This window comes from Micrasema longulum, unplaced genomic scaffold (genome assembly GCF_059751315.1).
Source record: "Micrasema longulum isolate JH-2025_06_02 unplaced genomic scaffold, ASM5975131v1 h1tg000688l, whole genome shotgun sequence".
NCBI classification, from domain to species: domain Eukaryota; kingdom Metazoa; phylum Arthropoda; class Insecta; order Trichoptera; family Brachycentridae; genus Micrasema; species Micrasema longulum.
Window position 1 is genome coordinate 47668 of NW_028277884.1, and position 15360 is coordinate 63027.

At 33.6% G+C, this 15360-nt stretch overlaps 1 protein-coding gene across 1 annotated transcript in view; it reads left to right on the forward strand.

Moving 5' to 3' along the window:
- Window positions 1–15360, forward strand: part of Mhcl (Myosin heavy chain-like) — a 353455-nt gene that overhangs the window by 31538 nt on the left and 306557 nt on the right. The window lies entirely within an intron of this gene.

Sequence of the window (15360 nt, forward strand, 5' to 3'; positions counted from 1 at the left end):
ATGGCTCAAAATTAAACAGCGGAGAGACTCACTCACTTCCTCTCACTTCTGTTCAATTATTATTCTTATTATGGATAACTTATATAGCGCCATTTTCGTAATATAATACCTCAAGGGCACGTTACATAGTGATTCTTTTGTTAAATAAATTTAATTAAAGCTTTTAAATTTGTAATATAATTAAAACAATTTATTTTGTTATCACATGCTACGGATTTATTCAAATGATTTAGAGAACAAGTGGATTTTAAGTTTTTTCCGAAACATCACTTCACTCTTACTGCCTCGCACCTCTGCTGGGAGAGCATTCCATGCCATAGGGCCTGCGACCGTAAATGCGCGTTCACCGAACTTAGTGCGCTGTTTGCGTAGAGGTATAATAACCTTTTCTGCTGATCTAAGCGTAAGCCGCCTGTCAGCTAGTTCATCTGGAATGCTTAGTTCCCTTAGATATTCCGGAGCAGAGTTGTGCAGCGATTTATACATAAGCCGACAGAGTAATATTCCACCCTCTGTGGAAAACGTAGTCAGTATAATTCCCGAAGTAATGGAGTGATATGACTGAACTTAGAGATTCCGAAAATAAGTCTCGCTGCAGAATTTAATACAGTCTGCGATATGGCATGAAGATGGATTGGCATGGGTTGGCTCGAAGTCTTAAATGTTGATCACACACTATTATTTTATTTCTCTTGTTTATCTTTGCTTCATAATTTTATTAACATATTACAACAGAGATGAAAAACATTTAAGAGAAGGTAATATAGAAGTCTAGGCATCTACAGGGCTTATGACCTGTCAATGGCTGGTTTAAGTGGCCACTTTACACACTGTGCAACATTCACCATTCTGCCCATATTTGAACATCTATATTCCTTCAATTCTTTCATCTGTTGATGTTTGTGAAGTTAAAGAGCTGAAACCTTTATTTATGCGGGTGAGATTCATCTAATTGAATTATTTCACCTACATACTAGGCAACGCCTGAAAATATTATTTTTTCAATTTCTATACTTCTTCATGGACCAGGTAATTTATCAACAATATTTTGAGTTTGTCCAAATTTTTGCAGACAAGGACTGGATTCAACTCCCTGGGGAGCTGTTTATATTAACATATTACAACAGAGATGAAGAAAATTTAAGAGAAGGTAATATAGAAGTCTAGGCATCTACAGGTATATGTTAATATAAACAGCTTACCAGGGAGTTGAATCCAGTCCTTGTCTACAAAAATTTGGACAAACTCAAAATACTGTTCATAATTTTATGTTATTTTCATTCAGTTCCTTGTACATATTATGTTTATTTAAATAGCTGTTGTGATTGGCTTACGTCGAATAAGTATATATAATAAATAAATAAATTCATTTGTAATTTTATACACAAATATCATGGTATTGTAAAATATTCGTTGCTCATATGAATGGTAATGATCATAAAATTTTCTTCCAAGCAGTCTGCGATTTAGACTATTATTCCTGATTCCCGATCTTAATATTAAGGATTCACCTGTCTTGTTATTTTCGCGTTTCTCTCCCCTAAGTGCACAGGTGTACACCGCACCCTTACTTTCTCCTCCCTCCGCACTCTGTGCTCGAGTTCAGCGAGGGTGAATGTCGGGTTATTTGCGGATCGGAAGAACTGCGGGTCGATACCAGACGGAGCCAAAATTCCCACTGAAGTTCACCAAACGGACGAAGATTGTTTATCAGGTCGTAAAAAGAATCGCTGTAATATTATTTGAACAATACATTTTAAATGTATCTTTAATTAAATTATGTTTGGATAACTTATATAGCGCCATTTTCGTGAACATCACCTCAAGGGCGCTGTACAATAAATAAATATCCCAGCACGTTATACAGCTACAGAGCGCATGGACGGTTGGGATTCTAGTTCCTCGTCTCCAATTATGATAAATAACAATTATGATATATAGGAGCTAGATAACAGCGCGTCTTGCAGCTACAGAGCGCATGGACAGTAAGAAATCTAGCCCCTATTTTCGTTTTTCTTTTTGAAAAGAATATTTGACAATGATGTTTAGAATTTAAGTGATATTTTAAAAAACCAAATTATTTTTTTAAAATAAAAATAGAAGTTAGATAACAACAAGTCTCGCAGCTACTGAGCGCATGGACGGTTGTAATTGTAGACCCCATTTACTAAATTAAGATATTTGATAACATTTACATAATATGATAAAAATAATACGATAGCTAACATCACAAAAAGTCTTGCAGCTACAAAACGCATCGACGAATGGAATTTCAACAACTTAAGAATAATTTTAAAAAGTTAACAATAAAAAATAATAATAAAAACACAATAATAATACACAACCTAAACTTCTTAATACCGAGAACGCGTACGATGTTTGCTCGGAGACACTTTTTATATATTGCTCCGAGAGTGTTCAACGTCTTGGATGAACATATTAAGTTCTCCAAAACAACGTCTATATTTAAGATGAAGATCCATAGTTGGATTGTATCGAGAGGTGGAGACCACTGTATGAGATTGCTTCGGGAATAAATGCATAACATCGCTGCTGTCTTCATTATTATCCATATACGTATATGTGTTGTCATCACTGTCATACGTATTATTATATAACTTTTCTACATTCTATTTTTCGACATGTATAAATTTTTATTATTTATATTTTTCTATTATTATTTTGTATATTGTTTTGATTATTTTGCATATTGTTTTGATCACCTGTATATTGTTTTAATATGTAAATATATATTTTTGATTTATACATCAGGGTCCCAACTTAACATGGAATTTTCGAACAAGTCGGGACATAAAAAACATATAATTGTGTCTATGTAAAATTGTAAAAAAAAAAAATAGCAAAAATAAATAGAAAAAAAAAAAATAATAAAATACATTGAGCAAAGAACTAGTAAGTATGGCAATTAAGTGAACATGTAACAGCACAAAAAGTAAAATATAAAATTGTTGTGCTTAGTTAATTGTATGGTATATCGATCGAATTAAAAAAAGCTATTCATTGTCAAAGAACTTGTAAAACGTATGTAGTGAACTTTATTCACTAAATTTCATAGCATATTTATCAAGTAAAAAAGTGCGTCTTATGGTCCAAAAAAGCGGTACGCCAGCTTTTTATCCAATCTTCTGAACATTTCTGGGACGCACTTTTTGCTAAACCTTCCGTTCCGTCAGCGATTCGGTCCCCGTCTCTTCTATGGCCGTGAAACGTCGTCCTTTCACTATCCTCTTCGTCTTTGGGAACAGTCAGAAGTCGCAGGGGGCCAAGTCCAATGAATGGTCTGGTTTTCGGTCAAAAAGTCGCGAGGCGCGAGCGGGTGTCCGTCATTTTTGTTCTCGAATAATCTTGAAAATAAGTCGATTGCATCAAAACGCATCTTACGTTTGTCTGTTAACTCATTCCCGATAATTTGTAACCAGTAAACATTACATCTTATAACTTTAATATCGACATAAACATAAATATATTAAATACGGTTAAGATTTTCGGTATTCCTCCACGTGTTAAAACATTTTTTTATCAGATAATTAATATTAACATATTACAACAGAGAAGAAGAACATTTGAACGTAGTTATGCAGAAAGCAGCCAGTCCACAATTAAAAAAAAAAAAAAAAAAAGATTTCGGAGTTATCAGATGCAGTAAGGTCTATTCTATGTTCTGCTAAAAACTGTTAGGTCGCTTTCGTACAAAAAAACTGTTATAAAATCACCTTCTGAAAATAGTGTCCATCACAAAATCAGCATTACTCAATTTGCAGAAAACACCCACTGCACTAGAATAATCTTACGGTATTTTAAAAATCATAAAAACTGGTCAAATACGTAATAAGATTCTTGTTCGTAACATCAAAACACTAATGTATTAATTGTTTATCATTAGTCAAAAGTCAAAAACATTCCAACTGTTGTGTAGATTGGATTATTCACCCTTTTCACAAAAGTGCTATTATCTCAGTTTCACTTTTCTATGGCTGGCTGCTTTCTGTATAACTACGTCCATTTTAGAGAAGGTAATATAGAAGTCTAGGCATCTACAGGGCTTATGACCTCTGTTGTAATATGTTAATAAATATATTAAATACGGTTAAGATTTTCGGCATGACTCCATTTTTTAAATCAAATAATTAATACTTATTGAGAACAGAAAAAACATTTTATCAGAAAGATAAATCACTAATACAATAAAAAGTTTACTTATGTGTCGCACGTTGCGGCGAATATTCTCTCACACTCTTAGCGTCTCACTCTCGATACTGCGGATATGTTCGGGAGTGAGAGGGACAATTTCACGCATCACACGCGCTAGCAAAAAAGTTGCCAGTACTTCCGCCAGATGTCAATTAGTAGCTCTTTAAATTTCGTCGGAGGTGGTTCTTTCGTTCGTGCTGTGTGCATGAGCTAATAGTTATTTCATGTTTTTAGCGATTAGATTAAAAATATGCAGTTGCCTATGAACATGCAGTTGTTTTTCGCACAGTAAGGGAAGGGCTAAAAACGAACTACGCATCCAAAATGACCCAAAATTGACTAGATAAATTATAATCGTATGCACAAATCTGCTTATAAAAAGCTCTTACAGTAAATGATGTATTTAAACTCGAAATTCAAATATTCTGTGTATTTTTTTAACAAACCTGACGTTTTACATCTGGCGGAATGACTGCGTTTAAATAAATTGAGCTTGAATGCAAAAAAGACTCACTACCTTCTATTTGGAAACAAGAGTAATGAATCTATTGATGTCTTTATTGGTGTTGATCGTCTGGAGAAAAAAAATAGCACTAAGTACTTGGGACTGTTAGTGGACTCGCAGCTTACTTGGAATGAACATGTTGAGCGCGTGAAAGGAAAGATTGTCCCTGTAGCTGGAATACTGTACAGATTTCAGAGAATGCTTCCAGTTTCGCTGCTTCGAGCAATCTATTTTTCTATGGTCCATTCGCATTTATCATACCTATGCTGTGTTTGGGGTTTTGCAACTAAGAGCAAAATTTCTGAGGTGCAGATTATTCAGAATAGAGCGATCAGAAATGTGTTTCACCTACCGTATGATACTCATGTAAGGGACATTTATTTTGAAACAAAAATCATGCCTTTTAGCATGCTTTCCTATTTCGAGATAACTGACACTATCATTAATACTACTCTCGACTCAATGCACAGTAACATAAAGCCAGCTTTCATTGGAGACATCCATCGGTACAGTACTCGATCAAAAAACAATATATATATTGGATCTGTATAGTCTACGAAGTTTGGTACTAGATCTTTACAATACATAGGTTTCAAGGAATTTAATAAATTGCCACAAAAATTTAAAGTACCTATTTCAAAATATAGAAACAGGACGTGCGAATTGAAGAATTATTTTTTCCAGAAGTACTTTGAATAAATAATGTTAGTTTATAGAGAATGCGCATCTTGAACATATACCTTTTAATATTTCACCGTTTTTGCTTGTATATGTAATTTTTAATACTATTTAAATGTTATTTGTGTTTTTTTCTTTTTATATACTTTTTTTGGCTTGTATACATAATTTCAATTTTTTCAACGTTTTTGATAAAAAAAATTAACCTGTATTGGGTGTGCGCATATTTTGTTAATTAAAAAAAATGATTTTATTTTGTACTAGTTCAGTATGTATATATACATCCATGTAATTTTTAAACTTTTTCAATTTTCTTTCCCAGATTGCATAATGTAAACATTATTTTGAATTTATTTCCATGCCTAGTATTCTGTTTATTCTGTTATTTTCAAGTATTTTTCATACCCTTTTTAATTTGTAGTATATCATAATTTTAATTTTTCTGCTTTTGTTAAATAATATTATAGTTTAAAATTTAAAAACGTCTCTAAAAAAATTATTATCTGTATGTCCCTAAATGAGTTTTTTTTTAAAAAAACTCCTTGGGAATATTGTATATAATTATGTATAATATGTTTTCAATATAATAAAAAAAAAAAAAAAAAAAAAAAAACCTCTAGTTGAAATTGGATTCCGAGGTAGATACTTGGTTTTTATTAAACTGGAGATATGCATTATTTTTGATCGATTCACTAAACACCTAATCATTCAAAAAGTAATCTTTCACCATAAATATAATATGTTATGATGAAGATAACTGAATGCCGATTTATTATGTGCAGCCGTGAATGCTATGGGCGCGGGCGGGGCGCTGATTGTTATAAAACTACCCTGCTAGGCGCAATCATCATTTATATCCCTTAACAACTTACCGAACCACCCTCCTGTCACTTTCAATGCGCACACACCCCACGGGGATGCGTAAAATCATCGCATTCACAAGATTTTACCTCTAATGCATGTCGTGTGCTTTTCACAAAACAATAAGATATTTCTGTGTTTTTTTCTTTTTTTTTATTTGTTAATAATCATCATTCCATGTCGGCTGCCAACTCCTTTGCGTCCTTCCAAGTCAGGTTATCGTCCCGTAGTTCTGACATAAACTGCCGGCGAAGTGTCAGCAGTGGACGTCCAGAACGTCGAGAACCCGATGCCTTGTAAAGTAGGCAAGCGTGGTTAAGGCTCTCGGGAGGCATCCGCAGCATATGGCCTAGCCAACCGTATCTCCTCCGTTTGACGACAGTTGTCACCGGAGTTTGCTGCGTGCGTTCTCTTATTACCTCATTTCTCACAAAGTAAAACCACCGCATACCCGAGATTCTTCTGAGACACCTATTCTCAAAACTCGGGCTATTTTGGGCCCTAGTGAGGTGCCACGATTCGCATCCGTAGAGAATAGGTGTTATGCGTCCGTTCTCTTATTACATCATTCCTCACAAAGTCAAACCACCGCACATCCGAGATTCTTCTGAGACACCTATTCTCAAAACTCAGGGTAGCATTATATAGGCGGCATTTAGTTTTCGATGAATAAATATCCGATCTCCAGACAGCCTTCATACTGTTGAATGTGGCGCCGGCTACTCCTAACCGCACTCCCAGTTCTTTTTGAAAATTGCTATTTTCTGTAACATATACTCCCAGGTATTTGAAACTTTCGATCCTTTTGATGATTACGTTTGACAGAGTCAGGGTATTTTAATCATCAAGACATACAGCACATGGACAATATACTGTTAATAGACTATCAAATTAACTATGTTTTGAGTATGTCCAAATGCTTGAAGACATGCTGGATTTCTTCCCTAGGGATTTATTAAGATCTTAAACCAGCCAATGAAAGGTCATAAGCCCTATAAATGCCTAGAATTCCACATTCCCTTCTCAAAATTTTTTTTCTCTCTGTTGCTACAATAGCAAACTAAGGCAAAATAAAAAAAATACGTATTTTTTTGTATCGTATTATCAGCGCTATGATTTTTGAAGATTGTAATTTTGAAATTACTCCGTGCGTGACGTCACAATTTCTCGTCGGAGAGTTCTGCTTATTGGAAATCGGAAACCTATCACAATATATCGATGTTTATCCGAGTGAACTTGTCACGTAGTTCAAAGTAGTCCATTATTATTATCTTTTTCATAAATTTTTGTGAAACTTCGCAGTACAATTAAATGGTCTTATTTTTACGGCGTGTAAGAAAACATTTTTTATATCCAATTTCCCGTATCGCTGAACTTCCCCTTTCAAATATTTAAATTGTTTAAATCTTTACACATTTTTGTTATGCACCATAGCAGGCCAAGAAGCCTAAAATCGCAATTTTTTCAACGGGAATTGGATCTGGAACCCGAGCGTCTTAGCCACAACAACGCCGCATCATTTATTCCGCTTCTAATTCTCCCTCTGAAATGCTCCACATCAAAGGCGTATAATTAAACAGACACGTTTCAAGCTGGTGATGGATGGCGTTTCGCGGGCCTTCTACGCCTTTATTCTTTAACGGACTTTCACCATAATCAGACGTGACGCTACGCAGAAATATATTCGTAATTTTTCGCAAACACAATCAAATTTATTGAATGAGTACAAAATTAGTTATATTTATGAGTACATTTTAAAAAATGTTGACAGCTGCCAGCTAGTGCCATATCCATCTCACATATAATCCATATCTATAGGTATGTAATAAGTTACAAAGAAATAAAAATAACGGAGGAAATATGTGCCTCCCTATATCTCGTTCTAACATGAATGATTGTCCGCCTCGTAGTGTAATGGTCAGCGTGTTTGCCCACCACGCGAGAGGTCTCGGGTTCGATTCCCGTCATGGTTGCCATAAAATATTTTTTATAAACGTGTTTTTTACGCCTATGCTTCACATTAATTTCATTATCCAATAAAACAACGCAAAACGAAAGGAGTCATTGTTTCAATCGCGTAAAGTAAGATCTTTCCATATAATGAAGACTGATACTGAAAATGCAATTCCCTATGCACCGATAGGGTATTTTTTCACGTCGGGAATAAGGTTAAAAATATAATACAGGGTGTTCTTTAAACCCTGTCGCATCCGAAACCACGATGATCAGTATGAACAAGAAGACATATTAGCACATTAAAATTCATTTTTAGAACGAATAAAATTTACAAAAATAAAATATTAAAAAAAAACAAATGGTTGCTTACTTCTACAGGGGAGAAACGAGGAGGGGGGAGGGTGAGTCTGATATACCGTCAACCGCGCGGCGGCGCCCCCCTCGCTTCTCCCCTGCAGAAGTACGCAACCATTCGTTTTTTTAAATATTTTCTTTAAAATATTTTTTTTCGTTCTAAATATTTTTTTTAATATGCTAACATGTCTTCTTACCAATACTGATCATCGTGGTTTCGGGTGTGGCAGGGTTTAAAGAACACCCTGTATATATTAAGATCGGATTTTTACGATTCTAATGATATAATTATCAATGTATTTAAAACGAGTTTTCATTTATAATTTTCGGGTTTCAAAATTAACACATACAAAACGGCTCTCAGTCGGCACACGTCATTTTGACGTCACGCATTACGACCGCCGACTTCGCTTCTAATAAACACTGCGCACAAGTTTGGCGACATAACGTCACTCGTGCCCATTGTCCCACATGGCGCGTAACGTCTCGTTTGCGGGTAATTCAAAATATGCTCATTTTAAACCACTGTGGAGAATTTATCCGACGTCGCACGATTAAAAAAAGAATGCCGTTGCAATCGTAATTTTTTGCATTTCGTAATATTTATAATTCGCCCGCAAGATGGCGATCGTTGATGCCAGTACATTATTTTAGTTGGCGAATATTTTAAGAGTGTTAGTAAATGTGCCGCGTGATTACTCAGCTGATTCGCGGTAAACTATTCCATACAGAAATTCCACACTGCAAGTCACGGAATACAAGTATGCGCTCTTTACATATTTGCTTTTTATTATATTTACCAGAGTTTTCCAAATACTTCCTTCCCGTTCGTTACTCGTTACCCGCACCATTTTTCTAGGGAGTGAACAGTGGTTGTGGGTACAAAGAATGTTGAAGTTGTGACAATACTTCAAGAATGCATACCCACATAATTCGCAACCACCACTGTAAATAGTAAATGCATGCATATAAAGTGTTTAATCAAAATAAATACTAAAACCGCTGAGTGATTTTTTGTAATTATGATTGTATTTCTTTAATTTAACAATAAAAGAGCATAAAAACCGAATAAAATAAATTCTAAAATAAACAGTCGATTAAAAATCTTTCTACCTCACCAAAAAAGAACACCATTCTTGTCCTAGGTAAGGTATTTCACTTAACCGTTTATAGGACACAATATTTTAATATATATATAAATAAATCTGTATGAAATACTGATTTTATTTTTTATTTTATTTTATTAGGTAATTCAACAAAGATACATACTAGAAAACATACAATTTAAAAGCATTCGTCGAAATAATTTAACATGCATATATATCTTCAATTATAGAATTACACAAAATAGATTTATACGTTAAGTTCTAATACATATTTTTTAATATTTTTGTTTATACATGATACAATGCAATAAAAAATAAGTTGTACGTGTGTACTTATTGAATAAGATTTATTCCTAAGAGATTATTCGCAACAGCTGAAAGAGTATCATGAAAAATGTCAATTTTATTTTTTCGGCAGTGTATATTATATTCCCGACACATGCGGGCCATAGGTGTGTGGTATGTAGCATTATTTGAAAACAAAGGCAGTTTAAATATTTCCCGATGTCTGAGTGTTCTCAATCCTGCATTTATTTGTATGTATTTTATTTAGATCTATCTACCTATTTTTTTATTTTTTATTTTCTTTTATTCAGGAAACATACAGTACAGTTACAAAGTTTAATATTTTACACAATTGGACTTAATTCTAATGGACCAGTGAAGTTTCCATATTAAAAAGCAATTAAATCTAATGTTAATTATGAAAGTATAAAAAAGAGAAGGAAAAAGAAAACATAAATGAAAGTTGTTTAAAAATTTAAATTTAAGTGAAAAAAAAAAAAATATTTTAAGGTTTGTAGTTTGTAGTGAGTATTTACAAATGGAAATAATATTAAAAATGAAGAAAACTTGTAAGAGTAATTAAGAATTAAGAATGGAAATAAAGAATGAAAAACATACTCAGATGTAAAAATAAAATAAAATAGTAATAACATTTATGTGTGTTATTACGATACTCTTCTGACATAAGACGCATTATTAATATGACATTTTAGAAAATAAATAGGTACCTCAATTCTTGTGATATATTTGTGTACCACTTTGTTCCCGTGTCCACAGTGTCCTGTAAGGGGTCAAACAAGATATATAATCCAAATATAAAATATATTTTATCGGACAAGTAATGCAATACGTAATTGTTTTTTTCTGCCGTTATATTTTATTAATTTTAACAAATCAAATAACTAAGATAAGAGCTAGATTACAACTCGTCCTGCGGTTACTGGGCGCATGGACGGTTGGAATTCTAGACACAATTTAAGAGATTGAATTGTGAAATGACCGATGAAGATACGGCATGACCAAATTCAACAAATACTTTACTAGATTTCAGAGAATGCTTCCAGTTTCGCTGCTTCGAGCAATCTATTTTTCTATGGTCCATTCGCATTTATCATACCTATGCTGTGTTTGGGGTTTTGCAACTAAGAGCAAAATTTCTGAGGTGCAGATTATTCAGAATAGAGCGATCAGAAATGTGTTTCACCTACCGTATGATACTCATGTAAGGGACATTTATTTTGAAACAAAAATCATGCCTTTTAGCATGCTTTCCTATTTCGAGATAACTGACACTATCATTAATACTACTCTCGACTCAATGCACAGTAACATAAAGCCAGCTTTCATTGGAGACATCCATCGGTACAGTACTCGATCAAAAAACAATATATATATTGGATCTGTGAAGTCTACGAAGTTTGGTACTAGATCTTTACAATACATAGGTTTCAAGGAATTTAATAAATTGCCACAAAAATTTAAAGTACCTATTTCAAAATATAGAAACAGGACGTGCGAATTGAAGAATTATTTTTTCCAGAAGTACTTTGAATAAATAATGTTAGTTTATAGAGAATGTGCATCTTGAACATATACCTTTTAATATTTCACCGTTTTTGCTTGTATATGTAATTTTTAATACTATTTAAATGTTATTTGTGTTTTTTTCTTTTTATATACTTTTTTTGGCTTGTATACATATTTTCAATTTTTTCAACGTTTTTGATAAAAAAAATTAACCTGTATTGGGTGTGCGCATATTTTGTTAATTAAAAAAAATGATTTTATTTTGTACTAGTTCAGTATGTATATATACATCCATGTAATTTTTAAACTTTTTCAATTTTCTTTCCCAGATTGCATAATGTAAACATTATTTTGAATTTATTTCCATGCCTAGTATTCTGTTTATTCTGTTATTTTCAAGTATTTTTCATACCCTTTTTAATTTGTAGTATATCATAATTTTAATTTTTCTGCTTTTGTTAAATAATATTATAGTTTAAAATTTAAAAACGTCTCTAAAAAAATTATTATCTGTATGTCCCTAAATGAGTTTTTTTTTAAAAAACTCCTTGGGAATAATGTATATAATTATGTATAATATGTTTTCAATATAATAAAAATAAAAAATAAATAAATAAAAAAACTTGAAGATTGACGTGTCGAATGTTGAAATAATCGGCGAAAAAAGTGCGTGCGTGAGATGTACGAATGTAGAGGAAGCGAGAAAGTGGCGTTCTATCCTAGGCCTATCCCCACGGAAAAACGGCGTGATGGTTTGTTTGTTTATTAAAATCGCTCATTTTGGGAATCACTGGTACATATTATGCTTTGTATGTATATAATACTATACGTATCAATACGGCTCAATACAGAGTCTTGATATATGCGTCTAAAATTTTGCATGTACGACATTCCTACAGATGTTATTTTTTTTCGCAAATCAACTCCATCGTGAAATCATGTAACTTTCGTTATCGTTTTATCACTTTTACATGAAAACAATGGCGAGAAATGCAGGCAGTTATCTGCACCATAAAATACATACATTTTGTAAACGGGGTCTAGAATTTCCACAGTCCATGCGCTCAGTAGATGCGAGACTTTTTAAAATGAGTTTTTTTTATATTTTATATTAATTTAGGCGCAGATTCAGTGCCGAAATACGGCGTTTATTGGCAAACAGTAAAAATAAATACACGCAATACAAATTAAGTATTTAACATAGAATTGAATTGCAAGCAAATAATCTTAGCAGCTTCACTAGATACAAAAATACCCGTTCTAAAGCTACATTTATAATTTGTTTATATATATATCAGTGGCGAATGGTGATTTTATTTACAGGTAAGCTATAAAAAAACATATATTTGTACCCACATAGGAGATACATAATATAATGTAAGTAATATATACTATCTTCTTCTTCTTCTTCTGCAGCCTTATTCTCTCCACTGCTGGATAAAGGCCTCTTCCAAACGTCTCCATTCCTTCCTATCACCCGCTTTCAGCATCCACGTTTTACCGGCAATAGAGGCAATGTCGTCGACCCATCTTTTCTGTGGCCTTCCAACACTTTTTTTGTTTGCCCATGGTCTCCACTTTATTATTCTGGGTGTCCACCTGCCATCATTTTGCCTCGCCAAGTGTTCTGCCCACTGCCATTTCAATTTCGCTGCACGATCCATGATATCCACGACGCCGGTTCGGCGCCTTATTTCTTAATTTCTTATTTTGTCTCTTAGACATACACCGAGCATCTGTCTTTCCATGGATCGTTGCGTGCATTTTAATTTCTGGCTACTTTTTTGTGTTATAGACATGGTTTCTAGTCCGTGTGTTGTCACCGGCAATATGCACGATTGAAATACTTGTCTTTTCAAGCATATAGGGACTTGTTTATTTTCAAAAAGATGTTTAAGTTTTCCGAAAGCAGCCCAACTTAGCCCTATTCTTCTCGGTAACTCCGCTATCTGGTTATCTTTACCAAGTTTGACTTTGTGTCCTAGATAAATATATTCATCAACCACTTTGATTTTATTATCGTTAATGAAAATGTCTCGTCTACTATATATACCAGTGGCGAGCCGTGATTTATTTTATAGGTAATCTATTTAAAATGTTCATTAATTTGTACTACATATAAGTACTTACATAACACGTAAGTAATGTAATTATAAATGACTATTTTTTTGTAATTCTGTGAAAATCAACTCAAACAACAATTATTATTAACCACGCGATAAACGTAGTTTTATTCTACACTATTTTAATACAATACTTGCACAAAAGTTTATTAACAAATACCACATGACATTCCGCAGATATTTCCATTATGATCTGTTATTGACAGTACTGTCAAGATTTGAGCACTGGCCGATTTCTTTTAAAATGAATAATGCCTAAAACGGCCACTGCGAACGCCACCTGTCATATGTGATATATAATATGTCAACGGTATCCCATCAAAGAAGAATAGTCCTTCGGAAATAATGTTCGAAATACTAGTTTCCAAGTAGAGAATCTTCTAAAAATATTTGTAATCTGCAAGTTTGTTTTAGTACTAAAAAAACTGACTTGGGTTAAAGACGAAAAATACAGTGTACTTTTTTGTATGGAATAATAAGCTGAGGTAATCGGCTAGTTTCATCGTTCAGTAAGAATGGGCTGGGCGGTGGCGCTGGGCGCGCTTCATAGATATTTTTTTGTAGAAAGATATAAACGGTGATTTATAATAAATGACAATTACTTTATTTTTTTTCCCATAAACATGGTTACTATAATTTATTATTATTTAAAGTCAAAAATAATGGTAAGTTGTGCATAATCGCTTACTTAGACGATTCGCCCCTGATATATACTATATGCTGGAATAAATATGCTGAAATAATTGGCTAGTTTCTTAGCTCACCTCAAGCGCTGGGCGCGCTTTTTTAAAATGTATATTTAAATTAGGATAAAAATACAAACGGTGGAAATGATTTAAAATAAATGTTGATTATTTATTTGTTTTTCTGTGAATAAAGTTACAATAAAACATTATTATGGTTAGTCAAATATCATGGTAAGCTGCGCATAATCGCTTCTATACACGGTTCGCCCCGGCCAAACTGGCGCCCAACTGTGGGGCCTCGGGTTCGTGTCACGACTCTCGACCTCGCTCAACATTCCGTCGCGCACTTCTCCATAATAACACGTCCTATAGAACTGTAGTGGAGTGGCTTTCGCCGTTCTAACTGGGTTACTAGTTACTAGTTACTAGTTACTAGTTACTAGTTGCCAGTGAATACGAACTCGATACGTATTAAATGCCGCAGCCAGGCTCGCTCGATTACGGGAGCAACGAAATCTTCTCACAACTCACAACCCACGACATCTTCCAGATTTGCACCGGTTAAATGGACGGTATTTATTAGTGTCCGACCGCAACAAGATTTTCAGCCGAAATTGAATCTTATTTAAATCAATTAAAAGTCACTTCAAAACGCCCAAAATTATGCGTTTTTATTGGTCATTAAAATAAGTGTTAAATAAAATACACAATGAAATGAAAGACGTAAATTGAATGAGTAAATTAGTTTATTTTTCACGCTTTTTCGTTCGTTGTTAATTAATTAATTTATTTTATAGAAACTAGCAGTCAACAATGATTAAATTATACAGGTGTTCATTAAACCCTATCGCGTCCGAAACCGCGATGATCAGTATGAGCAAGAAGACATATTGGCACATTAAAAGAAATTTTTAGAACAAATAAAAAAATTAAAAAAAATATTTCTCAAAAAGCAAATGGTTTCTGACTTCTGCAAGGGAGAAACAAGGAGGGGGAGAGGGGAAGTCTGATACGCCTAAAATGCGCGGCCGGGCTTCCCTCGCTTTTCCTCTGCAGAAGTAAGCAAC